Here is a 14483-nt window from a genome sequence, read left to right as displayed (position 1 = left end):
TGCTGCTGCTGCTGCTGCTGCTGCTGCTGTATCAGTAACAGCAGCGGTCTCTTTTGCTGTTAGTTGCAGCGATGCTCTTGTATTCGCCTTTGCTTTTCTATCTGTTGGTCCATGCGTATGTTTTCTGGTCAGTTGGCGCGTTGCCGGCGACGACGGAAAAATGCTATCCAGTGGCGACCAGTGGCCGGTAACCGCTGTAGGCGCCCAGTGTGCGTATATTTTGTGTGATAATACACAACAGTTCGGATGGCTTGCGTTCTCCGCTGCCTTTCGATCTACCACGAGCACTAGCATTGCTGCCACTGCTGCCGCTTGACGGTACTTGCTGTTGCTGTCTATGCGCAATTTTATTCACTGATATTTCGCTGTGTCCTCCTGCGGCGATTCTTGATTTGCGAACCGCCGCGTGCGGCTCCAGCGACGACTGTTATATGCGTCATCGTCAGCATCAGCACCGGATTGTTGTGTGTTTTACTGCCACTGATGGCGATTTAGTGATTTGTCGCTGCCGCCGTTGTTAATACGATATCAGTCTCCGTTTGTCGGTTCGAGCCCTTGAAATTCGTCGACATCGGCCACCAGTGGGGCCCAGACCAACTGCCGGCCCGATAGATGCATCGAACTCGAAACGGCTGTATGAAAGCAGGCAGTGGAAAATAGCACGGCCCGCCATATGGTTCAACTACTTCTGGCAACCACTAAACAAAAATGGGAAAAAAAAAAAAATAGACAAAGCTTGCACCAAGGTGTCAAATCCATTGGAAAGGTACTGCGAGGCGAGTTGCGAATAGAAAAAATCGACGATCACTGAATGTCCAGGGCCTTACTGTGACTAATTTCAAGCGGTTGCATCTTGCTTCTGTATTTATTTACTATTGCAAGCGTATCAGAGATAGTGCCTCTATACTAAAGCTGTACGTAGTACCACCGGTGACTTATTGCATAATAAGACGAGTCGATGACGAATCTTCGCGGCCAACTGCTGCTCGATTGTCGTCTTTGTTGCAGTGGTCTGATCGCTGCTGGCAGCGTTCGTCAATATGGATTTGCAGATCAGCGCTCTAGGTAAGTGAAATCGTAGTAGTTCTTTTTGCATTCGAATTGCTGAACTTAGACGAATCGGCCGCTGCCAGAGAGGATGATAGTCACATCGTTGGCCAGACTTCTATTGTATGACTACGCTAATTAGACTAAATGCCTAGCGCCGTCAAATAGTGAAACATACCCTCATACTTCAGCGAAAAATAAACATCTATACATTGCTCGTGTGGGGGATGCTCAGCTAGCCACCTTCGAAAACGTCAGCCGCCTATGTTGTCTTTTTATAAAGACAAAGTTTTTATAAAGTTTTTCACCCGCTGCTGCTGTCGTCCCCAATAGATCGTTCCTTTTGACACTTGTTCGTACCGTTTGTGTTTGTGTCCCTCTGTTATCTGTAATTAGACGAGTTCGCTTGCCTGCATATCAGAGCCAACTGGGCTGGGCACGTGAGTGCGTGTTTGTGTACGTGCCGTACGCGACTAGTTTATGTATATGGTCGAGACATGAGAAGCCAATCAGCAGCTAGTGTGGGTGCATGACACGGGGACGCGACCACATGACGACACTGCACTGTCGCAAAGTCTCGCCTCCTCATCTTCAGGAAGATTGAAAGAGATAGATAAGGAGAAGTAAGGGATCTTACTCAACGTGAATGGGATGAGCAGATAAGCACAGTGCGATGGAGTGGCTGGAATGGTGTTCTATTTGAAGCAGCAGCAGCAGCAGTGTCAGTATTGAAGTAGCGTGTATGTGTGCATGTGATTGTGTGTCTAAGTGACGTCGTTCTATTTTTGCAACTACTGCGGTGGCCGTCCTGATGAGTCGGTCGGTCGGTCGGTCGGTCGGTCGCCCACGTTGCTTGCACGGGGTGTATGCTGCTGCCATAGCAGCAGCGGCAGCAATGGCGGCTTTAACGGATGGTAGCGAACGAAGGCATTATATGGCCTGCTGCTGCTGCTGCTACTGTGTTACCCTTCCTCACGCCCTCCTCCAGACATCTCACTCGCCATACGCATTCTGTCCTATAGGCCTGAATAGCTGCATGGCCTCGCCAAGCATGCCTGCCTTTGGGTGTTCGGAGCCGGCAACATACGGGAACAGGCGTGTACACACACCAATCGACTCGGTAGAGCTAACACAGCTAGTACTACGCTAGTATCCGCAGACGATTTATATTAAGTCAATACATTATAGTGCAATAACATATCGATATACGGCGATGCAAATGGCAGTGAACGGGTCGGAGATTTTGGGTTGTGTCCATTTTCGCGAATCGCACTATGAAGGGCAATAGTATTCAGTTTTCCGTCGCGAATATATATCGTAATAATGATTATTGTAAGATTTCAATAATAATGTTCATGTTAGTCGATGGCAGTTGAGACGAACTCAACCATTAGACAATGGTACACTTGCTGTCCGTGACGGCCGCAGCAGTTCGTGGCGCGCAGGTTCTTGTTGCGCAATAGCGCAGACGTCATCTTTCCACAAGCGGTCATCGTTCCTGATCGCCATCATCATTAAAGGTAGCCCAGCGAACCGCTTTCGTTTCACTGCCGTCTACTGTATAGGTAACAGAATCTGATCAATGCAACGGGAGCCGGAGCGTCAGCTGAACACCAATTATTGCTCTTAAACTAATTTGCTGCTATTTAATAGAGATTCCCGTCTATTAGGGTTACTTACTGACGTGTCGTTCATGCCCGCTGCCGCTGCCGACAGGCCATACAGCTGTTTCAGTCGTAGCTCTACTCCAGACGTACATTCATCTAAATATTACGGACTTATCATATCGGCAGTGACAGTAGCTGGTCGGTCGACGGCACTACAACTTTAGCAATGGCTGCAAATAGGCTGGACTGGCCTATGAACGCGAAACAGAGAAACAGACGAACGTGTAGCAGCAGGGGTCCTTCGCCCGTCTCTGCCCTTAAGCAGGTATCCAGTATCTATCTATGGGTCTAATGTTTACGATGTTGAATGTCGGCATATTCATGATGCGCACTTGGTGTGTATTTAGCTAGTCTTGTCTGGTATATTATGACAATATAGCGGACTGCCTGTCGTTTGGGTGGGTGTGCTTTCTGCCGCTACGCCTCCTTACGATGTCCTCCTATTACAAATTGTCTTTATTTGTGTCTATGTTTGCCTGTCCGTCGATGGAATGTCATTTTAGTCGGCCGTTCGGTCTGTTTTGCTCCATTCGTCCATGTCTGGCTTGCCATTGATAACCCGTTTCTGAAATTATAAACGGTGTATATTTCCACACCGTTCAGTTTGGGCACGAGTGCGAACGCCATGCTGGGTCCCACCGCCGCTGCTGTTGCTTGTTGGCCATTGACTACAACTACTTTGGAGCTACGGTGAACGATCCATGGTGCAGCGGCTGTTTTGTACGTCCGCTTATTGACTGACCAACGCGTTGTACAGTTATTAATGGCGTCCGTTCATCTGGCCGCAACTCGTTCAGTATTCAACTCGATATACAGACGTACATAGTGCATCCGTCGTGTCTGTAGATATGAATGTGTTGTGGCGTAAAGCGGCTGTGGCAGCTGCTGACGTTTTGTCTGAGTGACGAGGCGGGTGGACCAGGCGAGCAGCCGAGAACGCTGCAGCGAAATGTTAGCTTCATCATTAGCATGATGGTTAACGTGGCCATCATCAACGTAATCATCATCACCACTACAGCCATCATCAGCAACAACAGGATGAGCCAAACAACGACATTTCTATATGATTGTCGTTCTCGGTGCAGGCGTCATCGATTTTTAGTTTCTATCGGCCTGCCAACCACTCGAGTATTTTGCATCCTTCATAGCAACTAGCAGAAGGCTCGGACTCCGTATCTATCTGCCTTTAGCGATAGCAAACGCACAAACAACAGCTGATCACTAATAGGCTCGTCGTCCTCGACCGAACCCCCTTCTTGTTGTCTGTTGCTATTGTTGGAGGCAGTTGAATGTGTGTCAAATGGCCGTCATGTTTGTGTTTGTTGTCATCAATAAGTTATCAAGCGTTTCCATTGTAGGGTATAAATTTATGTACGTGATGAACTACAAGCGCTGCTGTGGCGCTATATAGGTACAAATCCTAAATTTTAATATTTCCATTGATGACGATGGCGATAGAGGTGGTCATCAGCACGATGCTCCGCACTGAGGTACACGTAAGGCTGTACGAGCTCACAAACAAATGGCTCTATAACAGCAGTACTACTACCAACAGCCGCGGCAAGAGCAATGAGCTCACGCTCTTATACGCGCGTAGCAGGCTTTTATTTTATTAGTTTACCGCTATGTGTTTTGGCCTTTTTGTCTATTGCCTGCTGTTTATGTCGACACAACGGTTTTAAGACGAGACTTCGCCCCGCGTACAATTGCAACACTCGAGCAAAGCGGTGTAATAGACTACTACAGAGGGGCAGACGGCAAATTGTTGTTTTTTGTTGATCGTAATACGTGCGGTTGAGAACTTCTATCTCCACACCTATTTCGTATTACAGTGCACCGAGTTTGTCGAATTTGGATTGCTAATGCTAATATCATTATTACAACGACGTCAATGTCGATCATTGTCATACGTCGATAAGGATGGGTTGTCAGCGAATCATTACGTATCGCGCTCTTTAGTACCATTGTAACAGTAGTGGACCTTTGTAAACAGAAGGTTCTATACAGTTATCGACCGAATCTACCTGTCTTTGTTATTAGAACCGTCACCCTTGTGGTTACTCTTCCTATAAGTGAAATGTCTTTTTGTTCTTCATTGTCATCGGACTATTGTTTGAATACGCCCCAATAACGGCAATTAAGTCAGTACGCCGTTTGAATTCGCACGCATCGGTAGACAGCTCTCATCACTCCTACTCGGATAGGAGCTGCTGCTATTGAGACGGGCTGACTCGGCGGTGGCGCCGATAGAAATTGTAGCGTCCACTGGCTACCGTTGGGATAGATGATACGTTCTTGTTGTGCTTGTTTACGCTATAGCCATGAATGATGCGCTCGCTGGCCTTTTGTTCGCCGCTTTGCGCCGTTGCGGTATTGGCTTTACCATTTACCTTCTTATCTTGTGCACTCTTGCAGTATACGAGTGTATACAGTAATATATAAAAAATAAAAATGAATATATAACAGCTTTGTAATGACATCGCGGCCAATGTTAATGTCCTATTGCACCGACAAGCTACAGTATGCCGTGGGTGCTTGTCGTCGTTTTCGCAATCCTTTTCTTTGTCCTTCCTTCTCCCTCTCCTTGTTATCAATGAATTCATCAGTTGTTGATCGGTCCATGTGTCATTTAGTGATCGGATCCGATCAACACGCTGCATCAGCGGGTCGTTCTGTTCTGATGTGGAGTGCAAAGTCCTGCGATAATAGCGGCTCAAGCGTCGTCATCGGTTGGGCTCTGTAATTGTGTATGTTCGGCTGCTCGTGTCTTCCCGTTAGTTGTTGTTGTTTCGCTGGCTTGCGATGGGCACAAATATGGTCATCATCATCATCATCACTAGTCTCTTTTGTCCCCCGACTGTTTTTATCATTCGGATCGCGTTGGGGAAGGTGCAGAATGGGTCGGTTGCCTGAGGAGAGTAAAGCGCATTGGGGAAACGCTGCGACGCTCATCAACATGTTATTTGCGTTTCACTCACAACTCAAGAAGACGCAGTGGGAGACTCCAACGTAAAATAGAGATGGAGATCTAGAACAAGAATTATGTCATTCTCTCTCGCCTGAGTGGATATCGCGAAGTTCGTTTTGGCAACGATGACTGGGACATTAGCAGGGGGCTCTGAGGCACTGGGCAGGCCAGGAGAATGGGGAGCTAGAAGAGGTGATGGCATCGACGGCGGCCGTCGTGGCAGGTTCTCAAGACCTGAGGGCCTCGAAATGAAGGCGGCGGACTGTGATACTGCGCAGCAATTGAAACAAGGCCACTGATGTAGCTGCTACGATAGTTGCAGTTAAGTTTGCACAGCGGCTGCTGTTGTGGCCGCATAAGGCAGTGCCAGCGAATGAGTACGCTTTTCGCCTGGGTATGTATATGTGTGGCTGTATGTAAATACAAGAGCCAGGATGGCAAAGGACAGTTAGCCGCTGAGGAATCGCCAAGCGAGTATGATAAAACGACAACAGAATAGCAAACGTAATTATAAAGTTTTGGCAACGATCATGATGATTCTCTTGGTCGTAAATAACGCTGAGTTTCTTTAGAAGACATCTGCATTGATAGGTTCAATTTTAGCAGTGGTATTAGTATGAGAGAGTGGTTATCAGCCGAGTCCAAACAAATCTGGTTATTCAGTGTAAATAGCTGTTTTCTCCTAAACTGTCAGGAGTCACCCCATCAGAAATATGTTTTTTCACGAGGAAAAATATTCCCAAATGATTTTCTAAAATAGAAATAGTTTTTTGTTGTTGTTCTCCAATGTGTTATTCAGTCGAATCTGCATTGACGTTTGAAAGAATTAAAGTGGTAAACGATTCATAATTGAGTTAACTGATTGCGGTTCAATGACGTACCCGGCTAAGCGCAAACTTGTCTATCGTAATGAATTGATAGGCAGGTAACAAACCAAGGTGTATCTACTCACTTTGGAACCAGCGGTCACTCCCTCATTTACGCAACAACTATATTTAGGAACAAACAATTCGCGTCATTTCAATTTGTTATCAAGTATCATTTTCACTTTGGATCCATAACAAGTCATAAGTAAACTTCATCTAAGTTCACGACATTCAAACATATCGTTTAGTGACACCTTGTTACAAGAATATTGAATAAGTATTCCCAGCGACTCGAAAACGTTGTTTGCAAGAGAACGCTCACTTTAAATTATAATGATTGTTTTTTGAGCTTACAAAAATCCGAATAACCTATTACTGATAATCTATAAAGAAAATTTCATGAGCAAGTCTGAATTAAAAGGCAGTCATGTTGTAAAAATTATCTGGTTGGACTAAACAAGTCCACAAAATCATTGGAACCTTTTCTGGAATTAGATCATATAGATATACGAACACAGAAGCTTGCCGATGGCTAAATTCTGTTTTTCCCATTCATATCGTGGGCGTCAGATCTTGACCATTGCCAATGATTAGTTTGAACGGATTCAAGCAAAAACTGAGTAACATGTTTGACCTGGAGGGTCGGCCGGTGACTGTGTGCTCCGAACCCCATCGCAGTCGTTCCTCACGTAGAGACTAATGACAACGCATATTGACGACCTCAGAGAACTAAGGGAATCTGTCACTCCAAATCTCCAAATATTCCTATCACAAATTTCCTGCCGCAGCTATAAGAATATGTATTTTTTTATTATAGTCGAATTAAAAATTGTTTACTAAACAACATCTGTTCGGATCGTTAACTGACTTTCGTGCAGGTTATGATCAGACTATTTTTCATCACTTTCTGCTAATGATGTTGTTGTTTTTGTTACTTTTTTTTTGGTATAATTACACACTAATCGCAACCAGTGTTAATCGATGCCGTTTTGCACAATAACAAGGGCATTATATGCTTATAATTGTCTGTCATGTTTCCGTTGTTGTGCATCTTTGCCGTCAACTTTGCTTTTCATGGCAATGCTGATTGCTATCGTCGCTCTTTGTCCTCCCACGATTTTTTCTTATTTCATTTGTGTTCATTTGTTTCCTGGAGCAAGTATGAGCAAGTGATCCCAGTGTATGCAAGACACAATGACACGCAAAAAAGGCATTTTGGCTTTTCCTCTTTTTGTTTGCTGTAAGCCCCTTGAGCAGAAGTAGTCAAGTATTTTGAGGAAACGCGGTTTCAATGTTAATAAAAAAAACTAACTAAAAAACGTGATGAACGTTTCGTGAAGGACCGGCACCGAAGTTTTTTTTTTTATCAAATACCTATGCGAGAGGTCGGCTTGAAATTCTCTCAAGTTAGTACACGCCGCATTTTACATTCTCTCATTTATAAAACCAAAAATCAATGGAGTAAAAACAACACAGTACAAATAGTCGTTGTTGTGCGATTGCTTGGTCGATTGGCTCGTTCTCCGTATTCCCTTATGCCTTCCTTTACCAGTATTGTGATGGCGACTGCTTCAGTGCAACCTGCCATCGCGACGCCGCCTCGCTTCGCCATCGTTATCGAGGGCCATAGTGAAAACAGTAACAACAGCTTACACAGCGGCCGTGGCGGTAGCTACTGCAGCTGCAGCAGCAGCAGCACCATCACCGTCGCGGGCTCCCGCAACCTGTGTGGGGATGCGGTCGTCGCCAATGAACCAGGCAAGCAGGCTTTTTTCTGCCCATGTTGCCGCTTTTGCAGCATCCTATACTAGTAACTGGATGGCAGAGAGCATCAGAAACGCGGATATGCTGCCATGCAACAGTAGAAATATGAGCATCGCTGGTTAGCAAAAGCGGCGTGTGCTGTCGTCGTTTCTGTATGGCCCGACGGTACCCGTCGTGCTGCGGCTACGATGATGATACTGGTCTTGGTGCTGCTGTTATTGTGAAAAAAAAAAAAAAACTGTGGTTGATGTGGAGTGCAGTGGCTGCGCCGAGCGTGCGCGGGTCGATGACCTCGGTTCCACTCTCTCCTCTCATTCTCTCGCAGTCTGTCCCTCCCTCTCTCTGTAGCTAGTGCTTACCAGCAGCCTTCGTCTTGCCTTCACTCTCCCCTCGGTTTCTGTTCAGCCTCTCTCGTCACCCACACTCGACCGCACTCACCGTCGAGGCTGCTTTAGTCTCGCTCTCCCTACTATTCGATGTCCGCAATGCCACGGTGGCTGCTGCTGCAGTTACACCAGCAGCAGGCGGTCGCGCTGCCACAAATGGGACGGGTCAAACAAATGGAGTCGGGTCGAGACAGGCGGCGAGTTGGCACGACGAATGCCAATGTTGCCCGTGACACGGACTGGTAGTGGCGTATCTCTGACTGCTTTGGACCGTACTTATTATACGATTTTTCGATACTGGCTGGCTGGCTGGCTGCGTTTGTTGAACATCTATTGTAGGCGGTGACGGTATCTGACGCTTTGCGACCGACTAAGCGCTGAGTGCTATTTCGACTCAAGGGTAGAGTCGGTGCGCACCGAATAGCAACAGGACCACCATCAGGACTAGGAGCTAAGCGAAGCGCGAGTGATGCGGCATGGCCACCATGTTGTTGCCTCGCGCGGTCTCCTGTCTGAGTGGCGAGTGATGACGACAAACGACGACAGCCGCCGCCGCCGCCGCCGCCGCCAATTTCGCCATGAGTGGCAGAACAACACGTCAAAAAAACAACTAGTCGGCCAACAAAAGAAGCAGAAGCAGTAACTGCAGTTTGATGGCCGTTACGTGCGCCGCTGACTGCCCTTAGAAGAGCGTCTGCTCTGCAATTTTGTTGTTATTGTCGCTGTTGTTTGTTTATAATGATGGTAAATGTGTACACTGGTTGTGAAACGATATACGTATAATATACGCACAGAGAGCATAGACTACATAATTCAAACACGAATATAATGCATACATATGGATGATTTGTTACATTTATATATATGTATATAGTATGTGCGCATTGATAATAAGCTAATTAGTATATTTGTATACTTTGCGTTTTCTCGAAAGCCGACTCCAGCGTTCGAGGGCGTCCATAAAAGTGTGATATAATTGTGGTCCTGCTCCAATTACCATAACGTATGCGTTGGTCGATACTAACAGCTGGAGAACAGGTGGCAGCCTTCTAACAAAGCTGATCACAATAATATTAATCAGGCATTATTCGCAGTCTGACTGCCGCTTTTCTGTATATTATCCTGCTTACTAGATCTAGGTACAGCGACTCTATTATTTTTACAGGTTCTACTGTCCCTAGGTAGCAGCTAGATGACCTCTTTTTTTTTTTGCCTAAGGCTTTGTGAGCACGTGTCGTTGCCACGAACGCTAGCTACAACGAGTAGCCACGGATGTTGAGAAAGTACCTACACGTCATTCAAATTAACTAATAATAAGAACAAACGTAACAACACTAATAACCTAGAATGCACAACACACAATATAGGCAGATAGTGGCGGGTAAACAGGATGAATGCGAATGCGTCCGTATTTACCCGGTCTTCTCCCCGCATGGCGTCTATAGTAGGGTATCCATTTGCGAGCTCGATGTGCCCCACATACACAAACAAAAGCCGCTTGTTTTCGTCTAGTATGACCAGAATAGCAGCTCTCGTTTGGCTTTGATATTTATATGACTGAGGTGGTGGTACGTTAGCAGCAGGATTACCTTTCTAAGTTGGACTAGATTGAGCTAGTTAGTATGCCACTCTCATCCAAGGTGGCCCCTTAAAGTATATGGAAAAAACAGCATCCCTTCTAAGCTTATATAGGAAGTGGCCAAATTTCAGGATCGAATCAACTGTTGTTGCTTGACGGTTCACCAGTTTGCAGCCTATATTTTGAATCTTTCAATAAACGCCCGCTTAGAATGTGACCTCTGGTGTTGGGAAATACCATAGGGACTATAGACAACATAAGTATAGGTAGGAGAAATGAGGACGTATTGATTTTTTAATAGTTGCATACAATTTTTCTGTAGTTCTGTAAGTTTTGTTCTTCTAAGCTGTGTTGTGTATCACACTTAAGGAAATGCTTTGTGCTCGGCCCGTTTAGCAACAGGTCAGCATGATAGTACTGTAAATCTAATAAAGAAAAATTCCTCCGAATGCTGCTGGAAAATGGTCCATCACTGCACGTCGTTGTTATGAATCTCTTTTTCAGTTCTTGAACATTTGACAAGATAATAATGACACAAGCAAACATTTTTGTCATGTTGTCCGTAAGAAACGAGAAATGAAAATCACTAAATATGACCGCGATCAAGATACCCTGTTGAGACGTTCAATTAAAGTGTGTGAAGCTGTATAAAACGCAGGCTGATTCTAAATTAGTCACTGTTCTACGTATGATTCACATAAATAACGATAACAAAATGTCCGTGAAATTAAAAAAGCAAACTACACAATTGCCAGTTTCGAAAAGCAAACGAAGAAACATCGTCGTCTACCTTCTGGGTGCAATTGTGCGTTACAGTTACGTAAGGTACTCAAAGCACGGTTCATTAAGCATACATCGTATGTTTCATTGTATTGTACAACCTATGTAGATAAGTTTTCCCTTAAGCGGGGTTTATTAGTATTTAGCATCTCTCTTTATTTCATCCTCAGCCGCTTCAATCCGTTGTAGCCGGCAAATATTATCGAACAAAGTCTTCAACTGACAGACACGAATTAAATTTGCATAACAATGGCTTAATTTGGCTACATTTGGCCGATTCCCAACAGACCTCTGCGCAGACTCATATAAAACTAGAAAAGTTTCATCGGGCCTAACCTGGAAAACGTCGTCTATACAGCCACGAATTAGTGTTGTTTATACGCACGCGCTTATTCAGAGAGCTTTTTATCTCATAGACTCATTTCATGGATTGTCCACTCGGTTATAGCCTTCTGAATATATCAGTGTAAAAAGTCCGTTACTCCTATATCGGGTTAATTTCTCTTGGCTTGTTGCCGCGGTTAAATACTCTATCAATCTATCAGAGTACGATTAGAGGGAAACGCGTTGCTGGGGGATGCTGATATTCGTAGTTGTACCATGCCAAATATGCTCTTCGTAGAGCAGGCTTCGTAAGCAGCATAGGATCATTTAGGTCTCTCTATATTGTTGACTATTTCATAAAATGTATTGTCTCAAAGTTTATGATGCTGAAAGAAGGATAGTGTTATATGGTAAAATAGTTGTTCTCCTGAAAAGCCAGGAGCCGATTCAGGCTACCAATTGCCAAGACGTTGGGTAACCAATCAGTAGGGCTAAATATTGCAGTAGCCATCCGTGTACGACGGGATTTGCATACAAGTCATTAAATGGCTCGTATATGACGTGATATCGAAGGGCTCCGTCTACGTACGGTATTGAAAAGGCATGTCATTGAACACATGCTAAGATTCGGTAGCTCCCAAAATTCCGCTGAGTCTTTGGACAGAATCCGCCGGTAGGTGTGGTACCTTTCAATAACCTAGTATATCGATTGCTATATCTAAATATAGCAATATAAGAGTTATTCTATTGCTTTCACCATTGAATTCAGAATTGGCTAAGAACAAGCAACTTTTTGAAAAAAGAATGTGGCGTAATTATTGCATTCTTATGCGGAAGATAAACATTTATAGGCACTTCACGGAACATTAAAGTGAATTAATTTCATGCAAAATATCTAGTCCAAGGTAAAAATAAAGACTGGTGTTGTTCTATCAGATTCGGTTGGCGAAGTTGCTCAAACCGCTGTAGAATTTTAGGAGTTTTAGCCATTGACAGCACGAAGCCTTTTTCTGACTGGGGTTTCGAGTATTGCAAGATAAAGTAATGCGCGGTCTCATCGCTGCTAATGTTTTGCCGTTGACATTTTCCGACCGCCGTTTTATTTTGCCTTTGTAAACATGCGAAAATAACCGAGTCGACCAATTCTATAAGGGGGCACAGCTTGCAAATTTGATGCGAGAAAACGCCTTCGTGGAGTCGCTGCTATTATGCATCCAGCTGTTTAATCAGGAAACTCGGACAAACTTCCTAATCACCTCTGTTTCTGCAGCTCCGAGATAGCAAATGGAAATTGTCAACCAGAGTTATGATGACGATCATTGCCTTCCAGAACATTGGTGATCGATTATTACTATTAAGCAACAGAAATAACAGAGCATCATATATACGCGCATTTACCGGTAACACAGTCAGTGACTGAAATTGGCTTAAAGGCGGAAATCGGGCTCTGCGGTCGCTGTCGATGGCCTAATGGCTGCCGTCTTAGCTAGTTAAGTTGTAAGAAGGGGGCGCGCATACAGACCTCTTGCTTTGTGTTATACCACGGAGACAATAGCATGAATACGAAAACAAATGATTATACGGAGAGAAAAGGGTCGCGTCGCGATCTCCCGGCATCGAGGCAGACCCTGCCGTTACGGACGTGCAGCTTTGCGACGCGCGGAGTGCAAGATAGACACGACTTTTAATATTGGCATAGCACAGCTGAGCTCAGTTTGTGTGTACCGAAAGATGCAAGACGTACCCGGACAGGGCTCATGAAGAAGAAAGACACAGAGCAGGTGACGGATAGGCGAGGGCGGAACTTTGATGCTCCACTCAACTCATTAGTCTCTATAACATCGTCATCGACGTAATGTAGATAGTTATAGATGCAATGATACAATGTATGACAGTAGGTTCGTGTGGATAGCGACTCACCCAATATAGTATTATCATTGTAATGAATACTAACGTTATTTGCGTGTAAACACACGCGCTTACTGGTCGTAAATTTTCTTTCCTACTTAGGTGTTTATATTTATTCGGATTATTATTATTATTTATCAAGCAAATGTTCAAAGGAAACGCAGCACCTTATTCGCATCTAGCTTAAGTATACAGATCTGACAGTTCCTTCGTAGAGTGATGTGCAGGATGAGACCTTCTATCGCTTCTCTTTTTATAGATTCGTATTCGGCGCGTCTGTAGGTGGATGACCAACATCCAGCAAACGGACAACTCGAGTAATAATTGGGTGGTAGTAACACGTAAACAACATGAAAGCTGTGTTTTGTAGCGTGATGTAGATTTTAGGAAGTACAGGGGATAGCCTGCCCGCATGTGATGCGGAGTGTTCGTGTCTTCCAGACAACAAGTAAAAAAACGAGTTATCAGCTCAGACAAGATTCTAAAGATAGATCACTTTTTCTGCATTAGTGCAAAGGGGGAAATTACGACGGTGCTCGATCTACCTGTATAATAACTACTAACTAACTAGGGGGGAAGGGAAAAGGGGAGAGGAGAAGTTTTCAATCATGCATCGGTATTCTAGAATATCTAGTGCTTTGGCTCATTTTTTAGATTGATTTCGTTAGTTTTGTTAATCAGGGTTATACAACTTGTGAATCCAGTGTAGCTGGTATTCAATCGCGAAAAAAGTAGATCATGCGCGTAAATACAGAGTGGCTGGGCAGAGGGTTACAAAAACCTGAAAGGAACTGTCTAGTAAACAGAGAGGCTCCTAACGTACATCACTAACAAATAGAGATCCGACAGATTGCTTAAACACCTTGTAGTAATTCTTCTTCAACAGTTCCCCGTACTTCTATCGAATTTGATGACCGGTTTGTTAAATCTTTACTGCGAATCTGACTCGCTATAGGGTCTGGACCGCTGTCTTATTTTCACAGTGGCGCCATAACTTTTTACGTCAAACGGAACGTTCTTCGTATTCGTTGCTTAAAATATAGCGAGACTGCTGTTAGCACAGATAGATGGTTGTGGCTATTTGCTAGGGACGTCATTGACGACGCCGTTTCATTTTTACGGCTACTATCCTTGCTGCGTATTGACGCCAGCGGGGCTCGATTGCCACACTGTGGCATGGCTAGAGAGGAAGAG

The 14483-nt window shown here is 44.7% G+C and overlaps 1 protein-coding gene across 5 annotated transcripts in view; it reads left to right on the top strand.

Annotated features, from left to right (window-relative positions):
• chico (insulin receptor substrate 1 chico) overlaps positions 1–14483 on the top strand; it is a 58828-nt gene that overhangs the window by 5386 nt on the left and 38959 nt on the right. The window contains exon 1 of one of the 5 annotated variants that reach the window (XM_086982598.1): positions 59–1065. The exons of the other annotated variants lie outside the window; for them this stretch is intronic. The gene's annotated coding sequence lies outside the window, so the exon portion shown is untranslated. Of the gene's footprint in view, positions 1–58; positions 1066–14483 lie in introns of those variants that run through there. 5 annotated transcript variants of the gene reach the window in all.

This window comes from Varroa destructor, unplaced genomic scaffold (assembly GCF_002443255.2).
Source record: "Varroa destructor unplaced genomic scaffold, Vdes_3.0 BEIS01000003.1, whole genome shotgun sequence".
Taxonomy (NCBI): Eukaryota; Metazoa; Arthropoda; class Arachnida; order Mesostigmata; family Varroidae; genus Varroa; species Varroa destructor.
Note: the sequence above shows the minus strand (reverse complement) of the source record. Positions and strands in the feature narration are given on the sequence as shown.